At 47.4% G+C, this 18,705-nt stretch overlaps 1 long non-coding RNA gene across 1 annotated transcript in view; it reads left to right on the top strand.

Annotated features, from left to right (window-relative positions):
- Positions 1-18,705, top strand: part of LOC114806438 — an 82,601-nt gene that overhangs the window by 15,723 nt on the left and 48,173 nt on the right. The window contains exon 2 of the long non-coding RNA XR_003754473.1: positions 540-674. This is a non-coding gene — a long non-coding RNA (uncharacterized LOC114806438). The remainder of the gene's footprint in view (positions 1-539; positions 675-18,705) is intronic.

Genomic DNA, 18,705 nt, shown 5'->3' with positions numbered 1-18,705 from the left:
TACAGCAAGGACATTTCCTCCAGGCAAAGCATAAAGTATTCAACTAAAGAAGTACTCTCTGAAACCGAACAGACGGAATTAAGTACATAGGCCCATTTTTTATATCGATACTGATCATTATATCAATAACTTGATCAAGTTGATCTACCCCAGCGCTTAGTACAGTGCCTGACACCTAGTAAGTGCTTAATAAATGCTATTAAAAAAATACCGGTGTTTTCCATTTCATGTCAGTAGCTTTCAGAATTTTAATTCTGCAGCAGGACAAACATAGAAGGAAGCCACATTTCTCTTTAGTGATCTCCAATAACAATCAAAAGAGGGCAGAGAAATAATATTGTTTCTTTCCCAAAGAGAATATTGTTCACTCTAAGAAATCTGCATGGTCACTATTTTCTGCTTTCCCTTTCCAGGGCGTGGCCCTTATGAAACTATATCCAACCTGATTATCTCCTCTCTACCCCAGCGCTTAGTACAGTGCCTGGCACAGAGTAAGCGTTTAACAAACGCCATAACAAAAACAATTCTTTTCCTCACAGAACATCTCTGAAGTCTTCGTTGAAGGCAGAGCACCAACCCTTGCTGTGTTTCCCGATTGACCCCAGAGCAGCAGTCTAACGCGGGCTACCGGTTCATCACATCTCTTCTAGCGACTGAATAAACTTCTCAGTTTGGTAAGTAACGGGCAATGAGGTTCTTGAAATGCAGGATGAGCATTCCATTCCGATCAGTCAATCAATCAATTCTATCTATTTATTGTGCGCTTACTGCGTGCAGACCACTGTACTATTCCAGTCCTCCAAGGCAGCTGCCTACATCTCGAAGATGTCAATCACAGTTGACAATTTCATCGGAGAAGCTAAGGGTGAATAAAGAATGTTGATTGAACTCTCCTCCCACTAGAGAGGCATTCTTAAGGATCAGGGGATGGGGGAAGGAGGAAGAGGGTAGCACTGATATTTCTCCTGCTGTGCTAGTTTTGTAGAATTCTTTTCTCCTTGTATACAGGACAAAAAGAAGAGTCTTTCAGGAAAGCATCCTGAAAAATCTCAGACCTGATTCTATGGTGCCATCGAAGGTTTTGCGCTTTTCTTATTTACCGTGTATTTAAATACTCTCATTAGCCAGTCTACAAGGTGGGCCTCAGAGCCAAGAAGCCTGGTTTCTGATCTAACAATTTGACGCCGATTCAGGTAATATCGGGCATTGTTAAATCGTTTTCCTCCTTTTCACCATCAATTAAAACACAGCAGTGTGCAACTTACAAGCATTAGCATTAGCAGAGTGGCCTTTATGAGAATCTACCCGGCTCGCGGCAGTGAACACCGTGCTGGGCCACATGTTCTTTTCTGACAAGCCCAGGGAAATAACTATTTTACAAAGAATTACCCTCAGGAAAGACGTTTTGTTTGCAGGTTCGGGGCCTAGCACGAGGAAGAAAATCCGGTGCACCAAATACGCCCAGAGTTTTACAGAGTTTCTCTGAGCTACACCTATAAAACTAGTAGGACGGGCAGAGGAAGTGTTGAAATATGCACTGGACGCAGAAGCCGTGTGTGCTTGAAGTACTTCAGCTTTTAAGTTCCCCAAAGGTGCGATAGCAAGGCAGAGACCGTGCTATGGCAGGGTGGCCTCGAGAGCTCCCATGCACCTGGGGAGCCCAGTGGGGTTTTTCATAGAGTCGTTAGGAGGAAAGATTCCCCACTTAGCTTGGGTCTTCGAGGGAACTGCATCTTAACATACTCTCAGGGTTCCGGGGTAGAGGGCTAGGACTAGCATTCCCCAAGTATTTCCAACAGGGATTGGCGATTTTTCGGATAATAGACAGTTAGTTCCTAATTAATAATGGTACTGGTTAAGCACTTAATGCCCGCCAGACACTATACTAAGCGCTGGGGTCGGTACACAGTAGTCAGGTCGGACACGGTACCTGGCCCACAAAGGGCTCCCAGTGGAACTGGGAGGTGAGAAGAGGTATTTGATCCCTATTTGCAATCACTCATATTTATTGAGCCCTTACTCTGTGCAGAGCACTGTACTAAGTGCTCGGGAGAGTACGGGAAAACAATATACCGGAGTTGGGAGATCCATTATTCCCTGTCCACAGAGAACTTACAGTCTAGAGGGAGAGACGGGTATTAATATAAATAAATAAATTATGGATAGGTACATGAGTGCTGTGGGGCTGAATGGGGGTGAGAATAAAGGAAGCACATCAGGGTAACGTAGAAGGGGGGAGCGAGAGGAAAGGAAATGGGGGCTTAGTCGGGGAAGGCCTCTTGGAGGAGATGCGCCTTCAGTAAGGCTTTGAAGAGGCAGAGAGTAATTGTCCGTGAGGTATGAGGAGGGAGGGCGTTCCAGGCCAGAGGCAGGGAGTTGTCAAGTGGTCAGCGACGAGCTAGTCGAGGTTGCGGTGCCAAGAGTAAGTTGGCATCGGAGGAGCCGAGTGTGCGGGCTGTGTTTCCCCAGATTTTACGGATGAGGAGTTGAAGCACAGAGAAGTGACGTGACTTGCCCGAGTTGGTGCGGAGGAAAGTAGCGGAGCTGGAATTAGAACCCAGCTCCTCTAACTTCCAGGCCAGGGCTCTTCCCATTAGACCACGCTGCTTCCCTTGTGGGCAGAGATGATGTCTACCGACTCAAATGTATCCTCCCAAGGGCCTAGTACAGTGCTCGGCACGCAGGAAGCACTCAGTAATCTGTTGCCGAATTGTACGTTCCAAGCGCTTGGTACGGTGCTCTGCACATAGTAAGCGCTCAATAAATACGACTGAATGAATAAACGCTTCAAGGCTCACCATCGGTTTCAGAGGATTCAATCAGTCCTCACACTTGGTGCCAGTGGAGCTGCTGAAGGAGCTGAATGTGATGACTGTGTGTGCTCTGAGACCGGCGGCCATAGCGACCCCCGGTTGCCAGCATCAGGGTTCTAGCGTCCAAGACAAAGGGGATAGTTACTCTTTTGGGGATGCCATGTTAGCGCGTCCTCGTCGCCTCCATCCTGTGACGCGAAAAGCGACGTGGCCTAGTGGATAGAGCACGGACCCGGGAGCCAGAACGTCGGGGGTTCAAATCCCGGCTCTGCCACTTGTCTGCGGTGTGACTTGGGCAAGTCACTTCACTTCTCGGTGCCTCAGTTACCTCATCTATAAAATGGGGATTAAGATCGTGAGTCTCGTGGGGGACGAGGACCGTGTCCAACCTGATTAACTTGTGTCTATCCCAGCACTTAGTCCAGAGCCTGGCACATAATAAGCGCTTAACCAATTCCACAGTTATTATTACAGTTGTTAGATTTGGGACCCACAGAAAGTGTAAGAAGCACCTGGGGTTCAGTTAGCGTATACGTGGCTCAGTGGAAAGAGCCTGGGCTTGGGAGTCAGAGGTCATGGGTTCGAATCCCAGCTCTGCCACTTGTCAGCTGTGTGACTGTGGGCAAGTCACTTCACTTCTCTGGGCCTCAGTTCCCTCATCTGTAAAAATGGGGATGAAGACTGTGAGCCTCACGTGGGACAACCCGATTACCCTATATCTACCCCAGTGCTTAGAACAGCGCTCTGCACATAGTAAGCACTTAACGGATACCAACATTATTATTATCATTATTACTAAGGGCTGGCTGCCAAGATAGGAAGAAAGGCAAATGCCCCACTCCCTCACCTCGATGACTGTTCTCCAAATTTGTAGGCTACACGCACAGTTTACTCAGCCACCTCTGAGGGTGAACAGGGTAGACCAGTATTTACTGAATTACGCATTTATTCACACCCTCCTTCGACATCGGTGTATACATGTGTGATCGACTGTATAATCGATTTATTTGCTGTGTCTTGATTCCCAACACCAGCTTCCCACATATGTTCCATTCAGACATAAAACAGCAACTCTAGCTTCCTATGTACTCTCCCTTTGGACCCCTAACCTGACCCTTCTCTTCCCGTGGATCTGCGATTCCTCCCCACTTTCTGAGCTCCCTCCTTCTTGTTCAGTTTCTTCCCTGTAATAGACTGAGCTCCGGCTGACCAGGTGAGTGATCAACTGCTAGAAGTTCTAGAGTCTGGGGCCCTTTCCTCCTTATCTATATGTGGGGCTATCCTGTTGGACCATCACAAGCAGCTATGACCTCTGAAGTACAACAGATCCAGGAAAAGCGCAGAGAACAACATCGAGGCCTTGCTTATTGTTAGAAAAATATTTGACACCTTTAACAGAGAGAGAGAGAGAGTTGGGGAAATTGCTACGCTAATGGGGATGGCCTTACAAACTCACCCAAGTCCTTAGTTTACTCCACGGTGATATGGTCAGTTAAATTAGAGTTGAGGGTTCCCTGCTGGACCTTTTTCCCATCACTGTCAGAGAGCAGCAGGGTTGTGTGGCAGGTCCAGTCCTTTAGGAGAAGCAGCGTGACCTAGCGGTAAGAGCCCGGGCTTGGGAGTCAGAGGTCATGGGTTCTAATCCCACCTCCGCCGCTTGTCTGCTGCGTGACCTTGTCACTTCACTTCTCTGTGCCTCAGTTACCTCATCTGTAAAATGGAGGTGAAGACTGTGAGCCCCATGTGGGACAACCTGATTCCCCTGTGTCTACCCCAGCGCTTAGAACAGTGCTCTGCACATAGTAAGCGCTTAACAAATACCAACAAATACCAACATTATTATTATTAATATTATTGTTATTATTATCGTTACCATACAAGAGAGTTGGTAGATAAGTTCCCTGCCCACGGGGAGCTTACGGCCTAGAAGGGGAGACAAATTAATATGAATAAGTAAACTCTGAATATATACATAAGTGCTGTGGGGCAGAGGGAGGGTGAATATCAAGCACTTAAAGGGTAGAGGTCCAAGTGCATAGGTGACACAGAAGGGAGAGGAGGGTGTAGGGGAAATTAGGGCTTAGGGAAGGCCTCTTGGCGGAGGTGTGATTTTAATAAGGCTTTGAAGTTGGGGAGAGTGCTGGTCTGGTGTATATGAAGGAGGAAGGAGTCGCAGGCCAGAGGGAGGATGCGAGCAAGGGGTTGGGGGTGAGATAGATGAGATCGAGGTACTGTGAGTAGGCTGGTATTGGAGGGGCAAAGTCTGCGGGTTGGGTCGTAGTAGGAAATCAGTGAGGTAAAATAGGACGGGGGCAAGCTGATTGAGTGCTTTCGTGCTTTCAAGCCTATGGTAAGGAGTTTCTGTTTAATGTGGAGGTGGATGGGAAGCCATTGGAGGTTCTTAAGGAGTGGGAAGATGTGACCTGAGCATTTTTTTTTTTTAGAAAAATGAACAGGGCAGCAGAGTGAAGTAAGGACTGGAGGTGGGAGAGACTGGAGGCAGGGAGGTCAGCAAGGAGACTGATGCGGTAGTCAAGGCGGGATATGAGTGCTTGGATCAGCATAGTAGCAGTTGGGAAGGAGAGGAAAGGATGGACGTTAGTCATGTTGTGAAGGTGGAACCAACAGAATTTGGTGACAGATTGAAGATGTGGGTTGAATGAGGGAGATGAGTCGGGGATGAGAGAGAGAGAAATCGCTTTGCAGATTTGGTGCCGTGGACCGACTAGAAATCTGAAGAAAGTCAAAGTTTTGCACCATGCTGAACGTAAACTCTGATCATATAGCAACTTCACTACTGTATGAGCCTTCTTTCTGGTCTCCCTCCCTCCAGCCTCTCCCCTCTACAATCTATGCTATACAAATCATCACGGAACATAACTGTGCCTCACCGAATGTCCAGAGTTGCCTTGATATACATTGTCTTCCCAGTATTAGCCCCAAGCTTTTCAGAAGAAAGTGATAAAATTTCTGCAGCTCCCCATTTCATTCAATACATTCTAGTCACTTTTCTTCCAGTTGAAAGCAATCTGGAACAAAGGGCAACACTATAACAGGGTTAATCTGTTTTCCTGCTGTTAAGAAAAGACACTGTCTATGGGAATGACTGTGTGTAGTGACCTGCAAAAAGCCAAACAAGTTCTTGCCTTTTTTTTCTTGCCTTTTTTTTTTCTAGAGCAATGTGGCTAATAGCAATTGTTCAGTGTACTTCCCGGCAAAGAGGGAGCCACTTGATCGGGAACCAAGTTTTTGAAGTCTCAGCGTGCTTTGTGTGGATCCATGAACTATATCTCTGGTCATTCTTTCAGTCGTATTTATTGAGCGCTTACTGTGTGCAGAACACTGTCCAGGGGCTCTTTCCTAACGAGGTGTTCCCAATCTGCGGTATCATTCCTGCCAGCCTAGTGCAGCAAAATTCTCTGACTACAGGCTCAGGCTTTGGAGTTAAGCTTCTATTTCCACCTTTCCGGTGAATTCCCAGATGTCCGATCATCTTTATCAGCTCAGTGCTGTACCTGCTAAGACATTTCTGGGTAGGGACCCTTGTGAAAGGGGTAACATTCAGACTAGCCCAAGGGTCATTCTCACCTGGGGCTCCTTGTGTCTTTCTATCATTACCTTGTACTCTCCCAAGCGCTTAGTACAGTGCTTTATACACAGTAAGCGCTCAATAAATACGATTGAATGAATCCCCAAGGACCAGCATGGATCCGAAGGACCCTCATCACCTGATGGAATATCCCTACATTGACCGCTCTGGACCAGGGCTAATGGAGGAGAGTTCTTGGTCCCAGACTCCTGCCTAGAGAAGGGTTTCTCCATCAGGGACCCCTGAATCGGCAGCGCTGGAGGAAGGCGAGAGTTTCTAGTCCATCTGCTCAAACTGCTACTGGCCCACCTGGACCATCAGCAGCTGCAGGGTAATTGGGATTGTGCTGACTTGCTGGGGATTCTCTGAGACGCAGGAGCGGGTATTTGAATGATTATTTTAAGACTCATTAAGATACCCTAATCTCAAATTAGGAATTGTGTATGTCTACTGAGGACTCCCGGCATCCATCAGGGTCAGAGAGGGGGATTGAGCTAAGTGTGAGGAAGAATCGCCGGGAGAGCAGCCTCGCCCTTCCCACTGAAATGTAATGATATAAGGGCTCTGGGCCGTTAGTCGATGCCCAAGCTATAAGAACGTTGCTGCCAATAAATCAGTCGATAGCATTTTTGAACGCCGACTGTGTGCAGAGCGCTGTCGTAAGCCCTTGGGGAAAGTACGAGTGTTAGAAAGCACGATCCCTGTCCTTAAGGAGCTTCCAGTCCAGAAGGACATGTCCACCTTGAGGTGCAACCCCAGAGACTATACTGTGGGTCTGGACCAGGTAGGACAAGTTCAGGGTGTTTCCTTGAGAGGCCTGACCCAGGCCCAAACTGATTGTACAGAGACACAAGGGCCCTCTGGAGAGCCGGCATGCCTGAGGTTCATTCATTCATTCATTCGATCGTATTTATTGAGCGCTTACTGTGTGCAGAGCACTGTACTAAGCAGATGGAAAGCACAGTTCGGCAACAAGTAGAGACAATCCCTGCCCATTGACGGGCTTACAGTCTAATCGGGGGAGACAGACAGACACAAACAATAGCAATAAATAGAATTAAGGGGATGTACATCTCATTGACAAAATAAATAGGGTAATAAAAATATATACAAATGAGCAAATTAGTGGACAATATGCTGCCCAGGTAAGAGAATTCAGATTGTCACAACACACTATTGCCATGGCTTAGTGTCTTGGATTTTCGATGACTCTCCAATGATTCATGCTCTCCCTAGCCAGTCCATCACATTTATTGAGCTCTTACCGTGTGCAGAGCACTGTACTGAGCGCTTGGGAGAGTACAGTATAACAATAAGCAGACACATTCCCTGCCCACAACCAGCTCACAGTCTAGAGTCTACAGTCCCTAGTCCCGTCACTCCGAGGAGCCTTTCCTTTCTTTCCTGAACCTGAAGATCATATAATGGAGTTGCAAATAAGTGTACGTCTAGCAACTCTGTTATATTGTGCTTGCCCAAGTGCTTAGTGCAGTGCTCTGCACACAGTGAGTGCTCAATGACTACGATTAATCGACTGATAGATAAGCAAGCAGCGGGGCAGAGAAGGAGGAGAGTCAAGGGACCTGGATGATCCATAAACTGAATAATCTGTTTGAATTGTCTCTATTAACTTTAGCATATAAATTAAAATCTGCTACTTTGTTTCTATTCATACCATCTAATTTCAGATTGGGCTCTTTTAAGGACATTTTGTAGAACCCTTCATCAGTGAGCGGAATCAATGAGGGCAAAATATGAGTTTTACTTATTTGATGTGGAACACTAATTTGAGAGCCTTTCAAACTACAGGCTGCAGTCTTTTTTGGAAACAGAAAAAAATAAATGCAGGATTCTCAACCTACATATTGGCCAACTTCAACTGTAATTCTTTACACTAGTTCTGAGAGAAATTTAAGACAAATGATTCTAAAATTAGTAGGCCTATGTTTGCCTTTCCATTCTCAAATTTAGCTTTCTGCCTAGTTACCTTTTCATTTCTCTTTTGATTTGGTGTAAAATTTACATCATATTGAATGGAAAACTCATTTTTGGAAGAGTGACATTTTCTAGAAGTTAGATCACAGTTATCTCAGGCTGAATCTTGTCCATATGGACGAGAAGAATTGGGGCCACAAGAGAAACTAGACAAAACTTCATCTTGGCTTGGATGACAACAGAAACAGGTCCATTTTAGGGGTAAAGGGCTGGTTTGGGGTTATATTCATTGCCTGGGTTATTTAGACTTTCAGGAGTTGTATTCTTATTCCTAAATAAATCCACTCCACTTCTGTTAGTTTTCATCATTTTGGGCAGGGTTTATGCACATTTCTCTCTGCTATTAGAAATGAAATCAGGTGATCCGGCTACGGACCGGATTTTGTCAGAAATTTTCAGAGGTAGCAGCAGAAAATTAGTCTAAGATGGCTGTGGGCTGGGAGGGGGTCTTCATGAAATTAACAGGTCTTCATCAGATATTCCCTAGTACATTATCCATAATGTATAGCATGTGGGGATGGGTGGGGAGGGTTAAAATTAGTAGGTGGTCCTAGGTAGTCAGTTGTAGTTCAATGAATGCAAAGGGATTAGAATGGTGCTCGGTAGCTACGGGCTTTTCAGAAAGCATCAGCTCTCTTCAATTTTTGCTCCCAAGTTAAATTAACTGGTGTCCATTTGCAGATGGAACTTTTTCAAGCCTTAAGTGTTTGCATTAATTTTTGGAATGGGCATCTTGTGGCTTTTTGCCATCCATGAAATCTTGACAATTCAATCAAATCTTGGCTGGCCAATAAAAAGGGTTATTTGGATAGAATGTGGAACATCATTACCAGATATTAGCAAAACGAAAACCCACATAAGACGTCTTCAAGGTTGTACAAATAACATGGAGGAGAGCCTCTTCCATGGATTTCCTCAAGGCAGTGGGAAAATGTTCCTTATTCTTCACCACTCATGTGTGCCTCCCGTCAGCATTAGAAAAGACACGCCACTAGCATTTATTCCTACTGAGCATAAAGCCACACAATTCACATGCCAAGCACCCACCTTTTTATGTTATTATTCCTATCATGGTATTTCTTAAGCACTGTCTATATGTCAAGCACTGTTCTAAGCACTGGGGTAGGTACCGGTGCTTAGTATTCATTCATTCAATAGTATTTATTGAGCGCTTACTATGTGCAGAGCACTGTACTAAGCGCTTGGGATGAACAAGTCGGCAACAGATAGAGACAGTCCCTGCCGTTTGACGGGCTTACAGTCTAATCGGGGGAGACGGACAGACAAGAACAATGGCACTAAACAGCGTCAAGGGGAAGAACATCTCGTAAAAACAATGGCAACTAAATAGAATCAAGGCGATGTACAATTCATTAACAAAATAAATAGGGTAACGAAAATATATACAGTTGAGCGGACGGGTACAGTGCTGTGGGGATGGGAAGGGAGAGGTGGAGGAGCAGAGGGAAAAGGGGAAAATGAGGCTTTAGCTGCGGAGAGGTAAAGGGGGGATGGCAGAGGGAGTAGAGGGGGAAGAGGAGCTCAGTCTGGGAAGGCCTCTTGGAGGAGGTGATTTTTAAGTAAGGTTTTGAAGAAGGAAAGAGAATCAGTTTGGCGGAGGTGAGGAGGGAGGGCGTTCCAGGACCGCGGGAGGACGTGACCCAGGGGTCGACGGCGGGATAGGCGAGACCGAGGGACGGCGAGGAGGTGGGCGGCAGAGGAGCGGAGCGTGCGGGGTGGGCGGTAGAAAGAGAGAAGGGAGGAGAGGTAGGAAGGGGCAAGGTGATGGAGAGCCTTGAAGCCTAGAGTGAGGAGTTTTTGTTTGGAGCGGAGGTCGATAGGCAACCACTGGAGTTGTTTAAGAAGGGGAGTGACATGCCCAGATCGTTTCTGCAGGAAGATGAGCCGGGCAGCGGAGTGAAGAATAGACCGGAGCGGGGCGAGAGAGGAGGAAGGGAGGTCAGAGAGAAGGCTGACACAGTAGTCTAGCCGGGATATAACGAGAGCCCGTAATAGTAAGGTAGCCGTTTGGGTGGAGAGGAAAGGGCGGATCTTGGCGATATTGTAGAGGTGAAACCGGCAGGTCTTGGTAACGGATAGGATGTGTGGGGTGAACGAGAGGGACGAGTCAAGGATGACACCGAGATTGCGGGCCTGCGGGACGGGAAGGATGGTCATGCCATCCACGGTGATGGAGAAGTCTGGGAGCGGATCGGGCTTGGGAGGGAAGATGAGGAGCTCAGTCTTGCTCATGTTGAGTTTTAGGTGGCGGGCCGACATCCAGGTGGAGACGTCCCGGAGGCAGGAGGAGATGCGAGCCTGAAGGGAGGGGGAGAGGACAGGGGCGGAGATGTAGATCTGCGTGTCATCTGCGTAGAGATGGTAGTCAAAGCCGTGAGAGCGGATGAGTTCACCGAGGGAGTGAGTGTAAATGGAGAACAGAAGAGGGCCAAGAACTGACCCTTGAGGAACTCCAACAGTTAAAGGATGGGAGGGGGAGGAGGCTCCAGCGTAGGAGACCGAGAATGATCGGCCAGAGAGGTAAGAGGAGAACCAGGAGAGGACAGAGTCCGTGAAGCCAAGGTGAGATAAGGTATGGAGGAGGAGGGGATGGTCGACAGTGTCAAAGGCAGCAGAGAGGTCAAGGAGGATCAGAATGGAGTAGGAGCCATTGGATTTGGCAAGAAGGAGGTCATGGGTGACCTTAGAGAGAGCAGTCTCGGTAGAGTGGAGGGGACGGAAGCCAGATTGGAGGGGGTCTAGGAGAGAATGGGAGTTAAGGAATTCTAGGCATCGATTGTAGACGACTCGTTCTAAGATTTTGGAAAGGAAGGGTAGTAGGGAGATAGGACGATAACTGGAGGGGGAAGTGGGGTCAAGAGCGGGTTTTTTTAGGATGGGGGAGATGTGGGCGTGTTTGAAGGCAGAGGGGAAGGAGCCCTTGGAGATTGAGTGGTTAAAAATAGAAGTTAAGGAAGGGAGGAGGGCAGGGGCGATGGTTTTAAGAAGGTGAGAGGGAATGGGGTCCGAGGCGCAGGTGGAGGGGGTGGCACTTGCGAGGAGGGAGGAGATCTCCTCTGAGGATACTGCAGGGAAGGATGGGAAAGTAGGGGAGGGGGTTGTTGGGGGGGAGGGGAGAGGCGGAGGGGTGACTTTGGGGAGCTCAGACCTGATCGTGTTGATTTTCGTGAGGAAATAGGTGGCCAGATCATTGGGGGTGAGAGATGGGGGAGGGGGAGGAACAGGGGCCCTAAGGAGAGAGTTAAAGGTCCGGAACAATCGGTGGGGGTGACGGGCATGGGTGTCGATGAGGGAGGAGAAGAAGCTTTGCCTGGCGGAGGAGAGGGCAGAGTTAAGGCAGGAAAGGATAAATTTGAAGTGTGTGAGGTCGGCTTGGTGCTTGGACTTTCGCCAGCAGCGCTCAGCAGCTCGAGCATAGGAGCGTAGGAGGCGGACGGAGGAGGTGATCCAGGGCTGTGGGTTAGTGGCGCGAGAGCGGCGGAGGGAAAGGGGGGCGAGAGAGTCGAGATGAGTAGAGAGGGTGGAGTTGAGAGCGGAGACCTGATCGTCGAGAGTGGGAAGAGAGGACAGGGCGGCAAGGTGAGGCGAGATGCTATTGGAAAGACGGATGGGATCAAGAGAGCGGAGGTCTCTGTGGGGCCGTAGCGAAGATTTGCAGGGGGAGGGAGTGTGAGAGATGAGGCAGGTGAGAAGGTTATGGTCCGAGAGAGGGATTTCAGAGTTGGTGAGTGAGGAGATAGTGCAGCGGTAGGAGATGACAAGATCGAGGGTGTGACCGAGTCGGTGAGTGGGCGCGGTATGGTGGAGGAGGAGGTCGGCAGAGTCGAGGAGGGATAGCAGGTGGGCGGCAGAGGAGTCGTCGGGTACATCCGTATGGATGTTGAAGTCTCCAAGGATCAGAGTGGGCAGAGAGAAGGAGAGAAGGAAGGTGAGAAAGGGGTCAAGGTGGTTGAAGAAGTCGGAGGTGGGACCGGGAGGGCGGTAGATGACGGCGACAAGTAACTGGAGTGGGTGGTAGAGGCGAATGATATGGGCTTCGAAGGAGGGGAAGGAGAGGGAGGGGGGAGGAGGGATAGTGCGGAAGCGGCATCGGGGCGAGAGGAGGAAGCCGACGCCTCCTCCCTTACCGGTGAGTCTGGGGGAGTGGGAGAAGGAGAGGCCTCCGCTGGAGAGAGCGGCGGCGGAGACCGTGTCTTCGGGAGAGAGCCACGTTTCCGAAAGGGTGAGGAGGAGGAGAGAGCGGGAGAGGAAAAGGTCATGGATGAAAGGTAGCTTGCCTGTAACAGAGCGGGGGTTCCAGAGGCCACACTTGAAAGTAGCTGTGGGTGCAAGGGGAGGAGGGGGGGAAGGGCGGGGGGAGGGGAGGGTTTGGATGGGAAGGAGGTGGCGGGGCCCTGGACGAGGAGAGGGGGATGAGGGGTGGCAGTGGGACAAGAGGACTGGGATGGGGCATGGGTGGGGAAGAGAGAAGGGGGGAGGGGGTGAAGAGGGGGTTAGGTGGGGGGAAGAGTAGGGGGAGGGGGAAGAGGGGTGCTCTGCACACAGTAAGCGCTTAATAAATGCGATTGAATGAATGCAAGTTGATGAAGTCGGACACACTCCCTGTTCCATTTGGGGCTCACAGTCTAGGCGGGAATAGGATTTAATCCCCATTTACACATGAGGAAACCGAGGTGCGGAGAAATGAAATAAATTGCCCAAGGTCACACAGCATGCAATTGTCAGAGCCAAGATTAGAACCCTGGTCCTCCGACTCTCGGGCCCATGGTCTTTCCACTAGATCATGCTGCTCCTCAAAACATACATATCAAACATTATTTAGAGATATAAAACATTATTCAGTCATTCACTGAAAATTTGAAACTGTTGTGCTATTGGGTATGCTTACCCATAGACTTCATTGTTTTTCCCCCACCCACTGAAATATTTGTGTTTTTTTTCTTTTTAACTTAATGTGTGTATCTATTGATAGACACATACATATGTGTATATATATATATGTATATATATATCTATAGCTATGTCTGTATACATAAACATATGTATATGTCCTAGTTTGAAGATGATACTACCGACAGGTTTTATTACCGTGTGCAAGTATATCTGGTAAAACAGCTGCAAGAGAGCAGTGTCTCCCCTGTGTAAAGTTTGCCCTTTGCTGAACTGTCCCATTTAAAGCCCACAACGTATGGTGCTGTTTTGGTTTCTCCCTCATTGTCTTGTGACCCTCTCGAAGAGTCTGTTCTAACAGAATTACCCAATTTCTAATTGCTGTAAGCCAGACTGGTCTGTTCTCTAATACCGTCTCAACATCGTTTTAGGTTTTGCTTAATTGCGTCTTTAAAATGGTTCTTCTGTTCACCCTACTTATGGTTTCCCAATTTTCGCTCTCCCTAGAGCAGCTCTATGGGTACCCTGCTGTGATCCGTTCCCCTTATGTGGGTTGCCCAAAGAAGGTGTAATGCGACGTACATTGCTTGAGTGCTACGGGGGCTGACTGCACTTCAGAACTATAAATCTTCAGTTTGTTTTACAGATTGTTGCCGGAGTGTCATTACCATTTGTCTGTCAATCGCCCAAAGAATACACTGCCTTCTTTGACTCTCCTTTCGTCACCGAAGTATGTGTTGCCTAGGTAGCAGAATGAAATGACTGCGGTCGATTCCTGTAGCTGGTGGATAATTTGGTCGTGTGTAAGGGTCATCGGGTGCCGCCTGCTACATGACCTTAGTCTTCTTCAGGGTGACTGTCAGTCACTGGTTCTTTGCCGATCATGCACAGTGGTTCGTAATCAACTGCACGTTCCCTAGAGCAGAGTCATCAGTACATAGAAGTTTCTGAATGAGTGATTTCAGGATTTGGGATGAGGTTCTTAAACTATTAAATGGAAAATGTTTCCCTGGGGATTGAAATTGTATTGTGACCCAAGCCTCCAAATTACTTGTTGCATCCATAAGCACGGCTGTGGAGAACAGGTTGAATGAGCCTGGACCAAGATGCCGCCCTGCTTTTCTATGGTGGTGATGGGGAAAAGATCAGACAGGGACCCTCCATAATAATAATAATAATGTTGGTATTTGTTAAGCGCTTACTATGTGCCGAGCACTGTTCTAAGCGCTGGGGTAGACATTGGGGAATCAGGTTGTCCCACGTGGGGCTCACAGTCTTAATCCCCATTTTACAGATGAGGGAACTGAGGCACAGAGAAGTTAAGTGATTTGCCCACAGTCACACAGCCGACAAGTGGCAGAGCTGGGATTCGAACTCATGAGCCCTGACTCCAAAGCCCGTGCTCTTTCCACTGAGCCACGCTGCTCCAATTCTGACATGGTCAGGTACTTACACAAGGACTCCTTCAGGTTGCAAGGTAATGCCACTGATGGCAAGTTTTCAACCGATTCAGAGTGGCTTAGTGGAAAGAGCCCGGGCTTGGGAGTCAGAGGTCGAGGGTTCTAATCCCGACTCTGCCACTTGTCTGCTGTGTGACCTTGGGTAAGTCGCTTAACTTCTCTGTGCCTCAGTTCCCTCATCTGTAAAAATGGGGATTAGAAAGCGTGAGCCCCACGTGGGACAATCTGACTACCCTGTATCTACCCCAGCGCTTAGAACAGTGCTCTGCACATAGTAAGCGCTTAACAAATGCCATTATTATTATTAGTTTTTACTGTAAGTCAAGTGAAGATCCCTTTCCCATCTAGCAGGGAGTAAGAATCTGCATCAGCTCTAGGAATACAGGAAAAGGTTTACTTTGCTTGTCTTAGGATTTTGTTTGTTTAACCATGCACAGAAAGGGCCAGGTCAAGGTAACTTTATTAATACCGTGTTGAATGCTCCAGTGGTAGTCTGAATAGGAGCGTTGGTGGGGACAAAATCATTTTTTAGAGGACTCAGCCAAGCTTATCATCTAAAACCAACCTTGAAGGAGAAAGGGGCTTTGAAAGGATCTGATTACAGTTTTAAGTTGCTGTCGGTGAACTCCTACAAAACCCGTGAGGAATTCAAGCAAGATGATCCCACAGTCCACTGATTAAATTAAGTGTTTGTAGTTCATATGCTAATTTTGAAGGGAGAACGTGCACTTTCTCCTCTTTTTTTGTACTGTTTCAAATTGCGCTGGCCAGAGTATTTTCCCAGCTTCTTTCCTTTAGCTTCTTGTGCTCAACCACCTTCTATGGCCCATCGGGTCCTTATACTTTGGGATCAGACTCACCAAAGCTGAAAATATATACACAAGATAATAAATAGGCTTTTATAGTCTTTAAATGCTCTGAATAAAGCTGAGCTAGTGTATAAACCATAGTGACATTTATTGTAGCCAGAAATATTTCCCTTCTGCAATGAAGCGGAGATGAAATACGATATTGAAAAATGGGAAAAAAAGAGCAACGATAGTAGATTGTGAGAGTCCACAGCAGGAAGATACCGAAGGAAGTATATGGGAAATGGAAACGCCTAGCATTTGGAAAACGCTGGGTACGTCACATTTTTTAGTCTGTTTTCCCTTGTGGTCCACATGGTGGTCTCCCCATATTGAATTGGTTGAGCAATGAGCACGGGAAACAAGAAACTAAGATGGTAAACACCTCCATCATTTCTCCAGCAGCCTCTTCTTTTGCCTTCCTCCTTTCTTCCGATTAATATACTTAACCTTTATTTAATCTGTTTAGGAGGTAGTTACTATAAAAAAGACCTGGTTCCGGCTCTCCTTCAAGCAGGGTGAGGGGAGAGGAAAGAAACCGAAGGAGGGTAAAAGAAAGAGGGGGAAATGAGAGCAGTCTTTGTAAATATCAGTAACAGCAAGAATTCCCTTCTGGTAAGTAGAATGGGCTTTGTATGAAGCAGGAGTCGTTTCTGTCTGATTCTAGCCAGGACTTAATGAAGCAAAAGATCCATCTTCAACGTGACGCAATCCTTCTTTCAAAGAACGTGGCGCCAAGGGGGCCTGCATCTTACGCTTTCATGTAAATGCTGTCATAGATGGAGCTTTGCATGGAGAGAACACCGGGGCTAACTGGCCTCTTCTCCTCCGGTACTACACTGGGAAGATGGGGGAATTTGCTGTGAAGAGTTCCCTGAAGGATTACCCCTAAATTATAAAAATAATAATAATTACGGTATTCTGTTAAGTGCTTACTATGCAACAGTCCCTGGACTAAACGCTGGGGTGGATACAAGCAAATCGGGTTGGACACACTGTCCCTGCCCCACGTGGGGCTCACAGTCTCAATCCCCGTTTTACAGAGGAGGTAACTGAGGCACAGAGAAGTGAAGGGACGTGCCCAAGGTCACACAGCAGACAAGAGGCAGAGCCAGGAATAGAACTCGTGACCTTCTGCCTCCCAAGCCCATGCTCTATCCACCCCACCGTGCTGCTATGGATGACCACCCTCTTATTTGGTGAAGACGTTTGCAGAGTCCTTTTCCATTCAATCTAGTAAGGAAGATTATAGGCCAGAAAGACTAGCTTGGTTATGTTTGTATGTGCTCGCCTTGGAGATTTTTCTCCTCACTGGAACATAAAGCCTGAGAGCAGGGGTTGAACGTGCCCCTTATGTGTTGGATGGAGTCCTCAGGGGTCCAACAACAGACATTTACCATTAGTAGCTGAGTCTTAATATGTGCAGCACCAGAATTCTTGGTGCTTAGGAAATGAGAACTGTATTCCAGTACAGATTTTCAGGCTTATGATGGAAGATGCACCAGAGAAGCAGCGTGGCTCAGTGGAAAGAGCACGGGCTTTGGAGTCAGAGGTCATGGGTTCGAATACCGGCTCGGCCACTTGTCAGCTATGTGACTGTGGGCAAGTCACTTAACTTCTCTGTGCCTCAGTTACCTCATCTGTAAAATGGGGATTAAGACTGTGAGCCCCACGTGGGACAACCTGATTCCCCTGTGTCTACCCCAGCGCTTAGAACAGTGCTCGGCACATAGTAAGCGCTTAACAAATACCAACATTATTATTATTATTATTAAGATATGGGTTAATGATGTCTCAGCCTCCTCTTCACAGGTAATACAGACCACCCAAACTCTTTCTTTGACCCAATTTCTGAAAGATAGGTGAGATTTAACCCTCACTTTTTTCAAGTGCTATTTGCTAAGTGCATACAAGATGCTTGGCACTGTACTAAGCGCTGGGGTAGATAGAAGCTAATCAGGTTGGACACAGTCCAAGTCCCACCTGGGGCTCACAGTCTTCATCCCCCTTTTACAGATGAGGTGACTGAGGCACAGAGAAATGAGGTGGCTTGCCCAACATCACGCAGTAGGCAACTGGCAGAACCGGGACTAGAATCTAGGTCCTTCTGACTCCTAGGTCCTTGCTCTAACCGCTAGACCATGCTGCTTCCCTAAGGAAGACCATGGTTCAATATCTTATTCCTTGTGTAATAGCGGGCTTGATACAGGGACACAAGGTGCTCCATTATCCCCGTATCCTTATCCCCCCAGGTATATCATTTGGCATATTGTCTTCACCTACACTAAATTTCTCCAGCAACCCCAGAATAGAACCCACTAGTCCCACAATGCCAGCAAGTAATTTTATCCTGTTCTATCTGGTAATCACCTGTGTTAGCATTGTCGAGTGAATATCTACAGGACTTGCGATGAAGGAATTGCTATTCTAAGATTATGCAATTAAGCTGCAAGTTTGCAACAGGCAATTAGCTACCTAAACCCCATATTTCACAGTCAAGCAAATTGTTTTATTCCTCTTCCAATGAAAGCTGTATGGTATTTTGATTAAATGAGTGGATAGAACAGAAGTTTTCTGATTGCCCATTTGTGAAAATCATGGAATTTCAATGGGTCTTAGTGTTCATTCATTCAATTCATTCGTTCAGTTGCATTTATTGAGCGCTTACTGTGTGCAGAGCACTGTACTAAGCGCTTGGGAGAGTACAATATAACAATAAACAGACACATTCTCTTCCCACAAGGAGCTTACAGTCTAGAGGGGCAGACTGACATTAATATAAATATGTAAATTACAGATATTGTGTGCCTAGTCCTCTAGTGCTAACCTCACTATGCCCCAGCCTCTCCTGTCTCGCCGCCGACCCCTGGCCCTCTGGTCTGGAATGCCCTCCCTCCTCAAATCCAACAGACAATTACTCTCCCCCACTTCAAAGCCTTACTGAAGGCACATTTACTCCAAGAGGCCTTCCCAGACTAAACCCTCCATTTCCTCTTCTCCCTTTCCCTTCTGTGTCACCCTGACTTGCTCCCTTTGTTCTTCCGCCCCCCCTTCCAGCCCCACGGCGCTTATGTATATATCTGTAATTT

Source organism: Ornithorhynchus anatinus, chromosome X1 (genome assembly GCF_004115215.2).
Source record: "Ornithorhynchus anatinus isolate Pmale09 chromosome X1, mOrnAna1.pri.v4, whole genome shotgun sequence".
Classification (NCBI taxonomy): Eukaryota; Metazoa; Chordata; class Mammalia; order Monotremata; family Ornithorhynchidae; genus Ornithorhynchus; species Ornithorhynchus anatinus.
The sequence above is the reverse complement of the archived record's forward strand: the minus strand, read 5'-3'. Positions and strand labels throughout refer to the sequence as shown.